This window comes from Tiliqua scincoides, chromosome 4 (genome assembly GCF_035046505.1).
Source record: "Tiliqua scincoides isolate rTilSci1 chromosome 4, rTilSci1.hap2, whole genome shotgun sequence".
Classification (NCBI taxonomy): Eukaryota; Metazoa; Chordata; class Lepidosauria; order Squamata; family Scincidae; genus Tiliqua; species Tiliqua scincoides.
Window position 1 is genome coordinate 80,391,434 of NC_089824.1, and position 10,841 is coordinate 80,402,274.

Consider the following 10,841-nt stretch of genomic DNA (forward strand, 5'->3'; position numbering starts at 1 on the left):
CCTTTTCCCAAATAGGACAGGGAAAGAAAGAGGGGCTATCTTGGAGTTTGCTTCTCCCTCAGTGCTTTGTGTGTGTGTGCATGCGCAAATACCAGGAAGAATGGGCCCAGAACTGACCATTCTGACCAGAACTGACCAACTGACCAAGACCTTGACACTGCATGCTATCTTCTACCTGCAAGCTGAAGTGCTGCAATCCAGGATACATTTATCATGAGAGAGTTTAGAAGATAAAGTTTGATTCTAAGAATTCATGTGAATAAGGCTGCATCATTACAGTGATGTTCCGGTTGAGATTGTTCAGGGTGTTTCCTGATTCTCAGCACTAAATAAATCCCCTGATTTCACCTGTGAATAAAAAGCTCCAAAGGGTGTGGCTTTCACTGGCATGATTCACTTTATTTTCTGTCTAGATCTCTAGGATTATCGGCTTTTTTTGGGGGGGGGGGTGTACTGGTGGTGTTTCTGTGCCTTTAACAGTAGCCTGACTTGCAGAAATTCAACAGTGGAAGCTTTTTCTGCCATTAAAGTAAAATGTATTTATTTAAACCATTTATAAGTCACCTTTCCTTTGCTCAAAGTAGTGTACAGCAAATGGCAGAAAAAGCGCCCAATTGCTTAAATTTCTCTTTGTTAAGCTGCTGTTAAAGGCATAAGAAACAGCCAGTAAAATGTTGGCAACTGTACTGATCTGTTGAGAATAATGTATTGGATGAATAAAACTAGAACTAACATAGCCATTAGTCGGATGTGTATTTAAGTTCTCTTACATGGATTTGCAGTCCTTTAATAAATTTTAACTATCCTTTTGTACCACACGATCGGGAAGAGCTAAGTAGTGGTGAAAGAGTGAGATTTATCATATAATTTCAATGCTTGGGAATAGGGCTCTTAATGACTTTTAGATTTTTTTACGTTAAAAAGGGGAGTGGGAAGTGTCATTTTTTCTTTCTCTATACCAGTAACCCTTGCTGCAAACTGAAACCTGTCCTGTACCTAGCTGAGGATAAACCCATTAAATTTGCATAAAACCTCCTACACTTTTAAAACTGGTACAAATGGCAGGCTTTGGGACTTGACCGGTTCTGCCCTTTTGTTTTGTCCACCCAGTTTTGCTTTACAACTAACCCAGTGGTTCCCAAACTGTGGGTCAGGACCCACTTGTGGGCTGCGACCTGATTTTTGGTGGGTCGCCAAAGGGTGATGGAAAGATCAGATAACTAATTGCCTCAAGCCCTGAGGCTGTCCAAAAATCAGATACTGTACTTGCTAATTACTCGGCAAAGAGCTCAGCTCCTGCAGTTGCAAGCATGTGTAAATATAGGGAGATAAGTCCTTTTTCTGCTTATTACTACTTATAAACAAAAAAAAAAACAAATAAAATATTATTTCTTTCTAGATCTCCTTTTTAAAATGTCTGGTAAACCTAGGTGGGTCCTGATAGAGTATTGTTTAAAAAAGCGGGTCCCAGTGCTAACAAGTTTGGGAACCACTGATTCTCACTGGAGGTAGAGTTCTGGAGAACTTAAAAGCTTGTTTATTATTCTGTGATATTTTATTTCTTCCTTGCATGGATATTTGCCTCCTTTGGCTTTTAATTCTCATTAGCCATTATCAACGTGGAACTAGGTGATGGCGGGGATACATTCTGGGTTCATGAATCAGAAATAAAAGTATGCCATCTTGTGTATGCCATGAGAGTCTCTGTCAGACAATACTACTGTCATGGTATTATTTTTGCTCTGTACGCTCTGCTTATAATGAGTCTTCCTTTTGGGAGGAGAAAGATCGAAAAAACAGCCTGACATAAATTAGCTCCTTGGAGCAGTAGCAGTGTTGAGCTTTTGTTTCAGGGGAGAAAAAAGTCACTGCTTGTCAGCTTGGCAGTGTGTTGTTACACTCCTTGAAGCATGATACATATTTTCAGCAGCCAAGCTTACAGTTTCAGAGTCAGATCACCCACAGAACTGAAGATTGTATCCAGGTGCTGAGATCGGGTTTCATGGCTCCCTCCTTGCCAGTATAAAGTCATGGCCACAAAACGTCTGCATGTCAAGATGTTTCTGTTCCCTGACGGAGAATTTTAGAAGGGATACTTGACTGAAGGATGTCTCCACTCTCAGTGCAACCTGCAGTGAAAATGTGATACTTGGCAATGACCTGTCTCATACTCTCAGGGGCTGATGGTTGGGAGGAGACAGAGAAATCACGGCATACTGGAATCTCTCCAGTACTGGAATCTCTCCAATTTTTTAGCTGACAAATCCCAAGGCACACAATCCACCCATCCTATCAATTCAGGTAATCTATGTTGCCCATTTTCTCTCTCTGCCTGATCCCAAGTCCAGCCCAAACTTCCCCCCTTCTAACCCCAGATTCTCACTCCTTCCATGATCATCATCCCCAACTCCTCCTTCCAATTCACACAATCTCCCTTAAAATTATTGCCCCCTCCCCAATTCACTGAGGAGAACACTCTCTGTTCCTCTCTTTACTTTCTTTGTGCCAATGTTTCACTGCTACAAGTACAACCTTGATGCCTGGTACAAGATGGAGATGGCAACTAATTCAGAATTTTGAGTTGATGAATTCTCTGCCTTGTAACACATTAGCTAAATTTAAATATATGTATAGTTTGCCCCAAATCTGAATATGTGGCTGTAGTGCTCTTGTTAAATTCCTGGCATCCCTGGGCCCCCAAGATTCCAACCTGTGTGGTCGTTCTTCTGCAAGCTACCAATCCTAACTTGCCAGGGCCTCACTCTCCACAAGGCCTTGAAGGATGAGAAAGACTCCCTTCCAGGTTCTCCACCCTTGAGTCTGGTTTACCCTCTGGTAACCTGGCACTTCACCAGCAATTAGGGCAGGGTTGCAGTAGAGGCAACACAGCTTCTCAGACAAACCTGGGTTTATTTGTAAAGGATGTTTTGGTGGCAATTTTTCACTCAAACAGTTCAGCAATGTGATTTCATCTTAGTGTTCCAGCTTCCCACGCTGAAAGCCTTGCCCTTATATACAATTTGGCGCTGTTTGGTGCCTCCCCCTTTCAGCCAGCCATTTGGCAGGGCAGTTCAAACTCCTTCCTGCACTATTTTTTTCCAACTTAAATGTTTATGGAGGAAAACCTGTAGTTTGAATTCTAACAAACTTCACACCAACAGAAAAGGAAACAATTTTTAACCTTGGCTTGTGGAAGTGCCCTTTTAATAGTTGAAGAAAGAGGAAGGTAGCTTAATAATCAAACTTAGCAGTTGTGCAAAGTGATTTGCAGGTATTAACAGGACATCCTTTAACATGACATCTTTTCAGCAACCCTAAAAGGTACGCAAGTAGTATTATCTGCATCAGGAAAGCAGCGTTCGAAAGGGAGTGGCTTACCTAAGGCCACCATTGAGTTCATGGTACAGAAAAGGTCCTGAGTCATAGCTCAGCCTTTAAGCAAGTATACTACACCAGCTCTATCACAAAATGCTATATAAATGTTAAGTATTATTACCATTCATTGGTAAAAAGGCTGTCTTTTCCCATTTTCCCTTTCATTTCCTATTAGAGGAGTATTTCCTATTCTTCAAACCCCGGCCCAGGGGCCAGATGCGGCCCACAGTAAGCCTCTTTCTGGCCCACGGCCAACCTCTTGTTCCCTGAATGCCTCTGTTCCACTCAACTGAACATGACCAGAACGGATTGTGTCTGGAGGGTGTTCTGAGGGCCAGAGAGGTTGAATGAATGAGAACATTCATTCATTTATTCACTAATCTAATTTATTTATTTAAATTTTATATTTAAAAATTTTTTCCAGCCCTCCACACCACGCCAGATATTTGATGCAGCCCTCTGGCCAAAAAGTTTCGAGACCCCTGTATTAGAGTAATATACTAGAACAGAAATAGCTTCAGAAGTTAACATATCTGCACTTAATTCATAGCGATGTACTCTGATTGATTGATTGATTACAGCTGTAGTTACCTGATCCACTGATTAGTTAAACCAATTAATGTCAGCCTGTAACAAAGGTCTAATATCTGGAAGTAGCTGTTTTTCTATTAGGGGATCTTATTCCTTTTTCTGTTTAAGCCATTTGTGCCCAACATTGCATTTATGCAACAGGGACCAAATGTGTACCCCTGTGGACTGGGCAAAAATAGATTAAAATTATCCCAGTTCTTATACAGTTGTGTTTATTGGGAATGGAGGCACTATTTAACTTAAGTACTGTATCTATAATAAGTACATGCTGCCCTCTAATGGTTTATCTCTCTGGAAGCTGTCATAGTATAAAGTTGTATAACCACTTTCCCAAACTTGATTCCTGGGGCCACATTTTTTCCCCCCACAGTAAAACAGGAAGCAAGACACACTTCATGCTTACACTCAAAATGTTAATATGTGCATATGCATACATGTGTGCATAATTTCTCAATCGATTCTTAGAACAATTAGAAGATTTTTTTCCTTGCAGCTTTGAGATAGCCCAGTTAGTATGGATATCCTATATTCCCCTATATTTTCCTTAATCACATCAGCCAGTCTAGGGAAATAACATTGATATCTGGGTAGCATTGATGCTTGTACAATTCCTCTGTGCTGTTAGCTGTTGTGCAGGCTACAACAGTGCATCTCAGTCAATCTATACCCTATAGTCAGAAAGAAGGAAGGACCGAGGCTGCATTGGGATTCCATCTCTGCCCATTGAATGGAAGATGGTTTCAATATGTTGGCTTTATTTTTTAAGGTGCCCTTTAGCCTACTCATAGTGCACAAGTGTGCTCTAGCATCCAGTTAGGAAATCACTTTTATATATAAAATATACACGTTTTCTAGAAATAACCATTAATCACTGATCTTCTAGAATTCACAGATTCATTTTGGGGATTCAATACAGAAACTCCAATATCTGTAACTTTGTGGCTCTCAGTTTGAGAAACTAGTGATCTGGTAGATCAATTTTTAACAGGTAGTTTACCTTACTGGCAACCTTTATTGTAATCGTGAGTCAACATCCGTTTAGTTCACAGTCAGGCATGTCACAACTTTTGGTCTGTTCTCAGTAAGCTATCAGTGCCCTGTTTGACTTGTGTGAGCAGAATTACAGAGCAACATGTGTCTGTTCCTATTGGAGTTTCAGGAAGGAACAAAACTTGGCTTGCTCTTGAAACTGACAGCACCTGTTTGTGGTAGAAGGGAATGCCTCATCATCCTTTTGGACAATATACTTATTCATCAACAAATAGAGAAGGCTTAAAGGGTCCAGGGTGATCTTAGGGCATAATGTAAAGTGGAAAAAAATTATCTAGAAAGACCAGAGTTGGGTTAATGACTAATGAAACAAAGAAAACAATCACCAATATAATCCAGTTGTCTTTGGCAGAGAACCCAGTACATTGCTGAGGACAAAGGTTCAGGCCAAGAGAAAAGATTATGGCTGAAGGAACAAAGGGCATGATTAGAAAGTTAGTGTGGTGTTGTGAACAGAGCAGACTTTGACCAGGAAGATGTGAGTTTGTATCTCTCTTCAGTCAGGGAACCTAAGTAGTGGCTTTGAGTCAGTTGCGTTCTCTCCCAACCTACCTGTACGTGTCGCGTTATGCATGTGCCTCCTTATACATTGGAGGGAAAATGGGATCCAAGCCACTTTGCAACAGCAGCCTGGCATTTTAATATAAAGACCTACTGTGAGTTTGCATGTCTTCTAGGAATGACAGAGACAGAAAGGCTATCTCGGTATACAGGAGGTAATGGGAATTCGCCCTCTGTTGCATCAGTTCATGGCGTCATGCTAATTTGGTTTCCTGAAGTGAAGTCATTCAGGTTTTCTGGAGGTACTGAAGTTTCCCACTTTGCTGCAACCTAGGCCAGTGCCTCATCTCTCCCCCACCTACCCATCTGGTTTTCCAGGTACAGTACAGTACACAAGTAAATACAGTATACACTCATTTGCTTAACCTCCAGTCTTTACTACACTCTGTCGCTGTGAGTTTTCTGCCTGAAGAATTATTTTGAAAAAATAAACAGAGCTTTGCAAATGCCTTAAATGTTCTTTAAAGCAAGTGCTTGGTCCACGTCCTGTTATGAAGAGGGCTCTTCTACTTGGGAGACCCAGGGCTTAATCCTGTGTTGATTTTTTTAGTGAATCTTTCATTGAAGATCAGCAGGAGTTCTGCCTGTGGGGAGTCTAACAAGAATTGGCACTCGGTGAATAAAAACACCAACACTGCTGACAGATGAAGGATTTTTATTTCTTGTTCTTGTTCTTTAAGCCACTCGAAACACCACTTGCAAATCAGGGGCAGCCCATAGAGTGTAATTGGCTTGGCTTTCTCAAGGCACCCAGAAGGAATGCCATCCTATCCTGCCAAGGAGGCTGCTGGTAGTAATGAGCTGTGTGCAAACAGTGGGCAGGGGTTAGGCTAGTGGCTTTCCTGCTGTTTGTCCTGCACAGCCTCGCCTGAATGGGAACGGGAGATGAGGAGCAATGCCCTTTTGCTGCTGTGCCTCAAATTTTCCAATGAGCTGCTTTCGCCCTGCCCTTGTGCCCACTGCTCTCCCTTCCTGTAGCCATATTGTGTTACATGCTATTATGCAAGCCCAGCCTGCATTGCAAACAAAAGGCAAGAGCAGCCTAAATCATGTAATGTCAAGACTATAATTAAGAGAGGAACGTGCTTATTTAGTATTCAGCTCCCCACCAGCAATTCAGATCAGCTGAAGTAGCAAATCGCTTGGCAGTTCCTTCAAGGGGGAAAGGCTTAGACTAAGCTCAATGGGGTTTTTCTGCCATGTTGGGCCAAGATGTGCCCATGTGATTAGAATGGAATTGTCTGCACCCAGTTCGTGAGTTACTGTTTTGCTGTCTGTGTGGAAGAAATAGGATTGTTTTTCTACCGGTACTGAAGTGGTCCAGGGGCACCCCAAGCTCAAATGTCTAATTTGTTTTTTGGGTTTATAAAAACTTGCAATTCTATCACAGGTTGATTGGCACTCGGCTTTCTTTTAAAGCCCACAAGTCCCAAATCTGCAATAAAGTTGGCTTCTAGTTCAAAGGCAGTGTGATGGAAGAAGTGCTGTAACGGGACTTCAAAACTTGGCACATGGTCAAAGAGAGACAGGTCCTGCACACCTAACCTTATGAACACACACAGGCTCAGGAGTTAAGTTTTTTTTACATGTCATCACAAGCATTCAGGCATTGTCACTCCTTGTTGTATACACCAGTTTCTTTTATCATACTGCTATCTCTGGTCAAGCAGGTGTTCCAGGTTACCCCACAACCCCCCTTCAGATCTGTGGAGAGTAGAATGAGTGAACATACCACTGACAATGATGCCACTGTTAGGACAACTTGTCTGTCTCTCCATCATTGGTGGAGATATGCCTAAAGCAGCGGTGTCCAAACTTTTTGACAGGAGGGCCACATCATCTCTCTGACACTGTGTTGGGGGCTGGGGAAAAAAGAATTAATTTACGTTTCAAAGTTGCATAAATTTACACAAATGAATATATTAGAGATGGAACTTATATGAATGAATGAAGGTCCTGCAATAGCTCTATGAAGGTCCTGCAAAAGGCCTATGAAAGGCCTTTCCTTTGCTGCCGCTGCTGCATCACAGATGTGAAACAGCAAGCAGTGGAGAGAGCCCTTGTCCCACTGCTCATGTGAGAGGTTCAGCAGTTGGCTGTCATGCTGAGTGCAGTTGCGTTGGGCCAGTGCGGACTCCAGCAAGTCTTCAGAGGGCCAGAGGCTCATTGGAGGCTGGGGGCTCCCTGAGGGCTGGATTGGGAGTCCTCGAGGGCCGTAAGTGGCCCCAGTGCCGGGGTTTGGGCACCCCTGGCCTAAAGCATAATCTTCTCAGGGCCCAATCCTATCCAACTTTCCAGCATTGATGCTGTCATGCTGATGGAGTGTGTGCTGCTTCCTGCATGGGGGGGGGGCAGTCACAGAACCCTCCTCAGAGTAAAGGAATGTTTGTTTTGGTTTCAGAGCAGGAAACTTGGATAGGATTGGGTCCTCAGTGTGGTGATGGATGATGGCCATGCTTGACTTGCCTCAGATCGGAATCCAACAAGGGAAATGGTATTTCTAGGCCTATCACAAACTCTTGCTTAATTTTTATTTGTATACTGCGTTTCAGGCCAAATTCTTCCAAGCAGTTTGCATGCTATCAAAAGCAACAAAGCCATCTGTTTTTCTCCCCTCTTGGGCTGCAGATGTCAGTGTCACCAAGCTGTTGCCTTCCTTGCATAGCAGCTCTGAGCAGCAGCCTGTGCTGAGGGGGAGGAGGGAAGACGAAACGAGAGGGCAACCCTCATTCCAGCCAGGTGTTCTGGTGGCTGCTGCTGGCTTGTGAGGCAGGCCTGACATAAATAGATCCCCCCCACCACCTGAAAATGGCTATCAGGAAGAACCTAGCCTCAGGTGACAGTTGCAGGGAAAGTGGCTTCCGTGTGGTCCCTAGCATCAAGATGCCAGGCACCCATCCTTATGCCCTTCAGTTATGGTCTCATGGACCATGGTGCAAGAAAAGGGTTCTTTAACCCTTTACTCTCCAGTGTGAGCAGCAAGAGAGGCTTTGGCAGTGTCTCCCTCATCTACTTCTTCTGTCCATCTGCTTTTATGGGAATTACCAATTGAGGTGCAGAAGGGCAGAGACTCTGTAAATAGGATTTCAGCAGCTTAGCAGCCCTCAGGATTGCTTCCTTCGTGTTCTTTATTAACAAACCAACAAGGTTTATTTTTTCAATGGCAGATTTAGTAAGGCCATAACACCACAGTATGTTTATAAATGATTACAATTCCTTTCATTTTTTTTAAGCATAAGTACACCCTTCCAAAGTCTTTTTTTAGTCAAGTTAGATAGCCTGGTTTCATACCAGAAAGTTATGGTTGCCGCACAGCATGTGACTTTTAGCAGGTTTAGCACTGCCACCTACTGGGGGACTTTAGGATAGACCACCAGGGAAGAAATGAGGCAGGCTTATCTTTACTAAGAGAAATGAAACCTTGGAAACTGGACCTTCTGAACTGCATATTCATTGTTAGGCATTTGAAACAAACATGGACCATGAGATAGGATGCCTCATAGGATCATAAGCTATCCTGAAAGCCATAGGCTGGGTTCAAACACAAAACCATGGTTCATAAGCCTGCCCATAACCATGGCCTGTTTGGGGCAGAAAACCGGTATTTGAATCGATAGTTGGAAGTTTGTTTGCAAACCACAGTTAGTGTTAAGTCTGAACACACAAACTATTAATAAACCACAGTTAGCTTTATTGCTATGCTTCAAGAAGGTGCATTCCACTAGCAAATTGCCACCACAGAAAGGACTGTTTCTCTAGCTCCCATTCAAGGATCTTAAATAGAGGTGGTACTACAGCTGTAACATGGCAGACAGGTGCTGGGGCCCAAGCCCACTCAGGCAGTTTTGCTCGGCCAAGTCCCATCTGTGACTGCCACCTAATCTGCTGCCCCCCCATTGCCCACTAAGCCAAGGGATGCATTCCAGGTGGTGATAAAGAACAGATGAAGAGCCTCTTCTTCCTGCGTTGGTGCCATTTAAAAAATTCTGGATTCTCTTTCCCCTGATGCAGGATCAGATGCTGGAGCATGTGGAAATTTTACAAATAGTACCAGCCAAGGAAAAAGATACTCCATGATGCCTCCTCTCTTCCTCAACATTGCCTGTGACAGCAGTAAAGTGTCTTCTTCCTTCTCTGCCCAGTGCTGTTTTAACATTCCCAGTTGTCCAATCCCTGACACAGTTGGGTGGTAGTGGTGCTGTAGGAGCACACTACTGGGAGGAGCTATCATTTGCATGGACCAATCTTGCACATAAAGTTCCTGGTTTTTTTTTGCCAGGTTGGGCCAAGATGTGCCCTTGTGATTATAATGGAATTGTGATTAATGTGATCGCTGTAGCTTGATAAAGGCATGGAAACTGGAGTGATATCCATGTGCAGCTGCGATTTACACCAATAGTGTGTTTCCATACATGTGGTCTGGCTGGAAACCTGTGGGAAGTCTCACAGACTCCTGAAGTATACACAGCGGGCACTGACAAATATGAACTTGTCCATAATCACATTTCAAGCTGTGGGGGACACTTACCCTTTCCCCCTGAAGTTCTGTTGTCTCCTGCTATATGTCTCCTGTACTGTGTCACTGTTCTAATTGTGGCAGCTGGCAACCAGTGACTCTGAGCCCAATCCTATGTGTACTCAGACATATGACCCATTATAGTTAATGGGGCTTACTCCCAGGTAAGTGTGGATAGGATCACAGCCTCAATCCTTGCATTACCATCCATCAGGGTAGTAACCAGAACTATGGAAGTGTTTTTTAGTGAGTATTGAAAGGAAGTTGAGTGAAATAGGATGCAAACATCCCAGAGAGATTGGCCATCACTGTTTGTCTGGTCCAGAAGGGCTATTCATAAGAGGGAAGCTTCTGTCTCCTGTGTTTTAATTCTTTAATTCTTTACTGCACTGAATACAGAAAAACCTGTCACGATCCCCACTCAGAGCAGGGGTTCTGACCCTGATCCTGAAGGGAGAGGGCAACTGAATTAGAAGGTTGTCTAGGATCCAGTTCTGGGCCCCAACACTAGGCCAGAGCTGTGACTGGGAGTTCCTAGAACATGAACCCACAGTCAGTAGCTTCAGCACGTGAAGTGTCAAAGGCATGGCTTTTTCCATAGGGTGTCTGAAAGGGGGGAAATGGTGATTCTCATGTTTCCAAACCCTCTGTGTGCAGGCTGATGCCAGTAACAGGATTAGATGGAAGAAGAGTCAATGCAAGACCCCAGAACAGAGGCCTCCCCCTCTCCTCCCAGACTGGGAGGTGG